We start from the raw sequence: 930 nt of genomic DNA, 5'->3' as shown, positions 1-930 counted from the left end.
ATTTTGAGTATCCCCCATCGTGAGGTTACCTGCGATAATGTCATATACGCAATGAACATTTCAGGTAATGACTTTTTCCAATTGGCATGTTCTTTCAATCTCTTGCTTTTATAATATGACCCTGCGACGTATTGGGTGAATGGAATGTTGAAATTTGGTACAGCGGCAGCATCCTCAAGATTTTCGTAATCGTGGTTATGATTGTCATCAGAGTCATCGGTATGAATCTGTGGTAATTCCTCACATCCGCGGTGGTTGCCGTGGGAAAGGTCAGCTATAGCATCCTCTCGATCTTGTCCAGTAGGATTATTCGACCCAGCACCAGCTTCTTGGAGAGCCACTTCGAGTTCTTCAAGACGGTTCTTCACGTACTGAGCTTGGCTGGTTTCAACTCGAGCAACCACGATTGCAGATCCTTGACACTACAAGAAAGATAATATTTTCTGGGCAGAAAATTAAATTATTGATACACAAAAATATTGAGAGGCCAGGAGGAGAGCAAAAAATGAATAAAAATATGGATCTTGTTCCCTGCGTTGAGAACTTCACTCTGCATATTTTCCATATTTTTACAGTCCATATTGATAAGTGTACTAACAATAAACCTTCACAATCATCCAATTACAACCTGTAACAAGCACTGAAATTTGGCTAATCAGTGTTTAAAGAAACTTTTGATTTCTGAAAATACTCATAACTTTTTCAATTCCGGTCCAAAACGCTTGATTTTGGGTGCATTGGTAAGCTGGAATTGTCCTCCAAATAGTTCATAATAGGACCACACAGCATGCTGGTCTGCTAAAAAAGATATCATCTTTTTTATACATTTGTACATACAGATCCATAGAATGATTGTCATACTAGCTAGCATAGTTCTTGATCTTATGACAGTTCGAGAGGAAGAGTACAGGTTTCTAAATGCACTTAAAA

This window comes from Melampsora larici-populina (assembly GCF_000204055.1).
Source record: "Melampsora larici-populina 98AG31 unplaced genomic scaffold MELLAscaffold_20, whole genome shotgun sequence".
Lineage (NCBI taxonomy): Eukaryota > Fungi > Basidiomycota > Pucciniomycetes > Pucciniales > Melampsoraceae > Melampsora > Melampsora laricis-populina.
Note: the sequence above shows the minus strand (reverse complement) of the source record.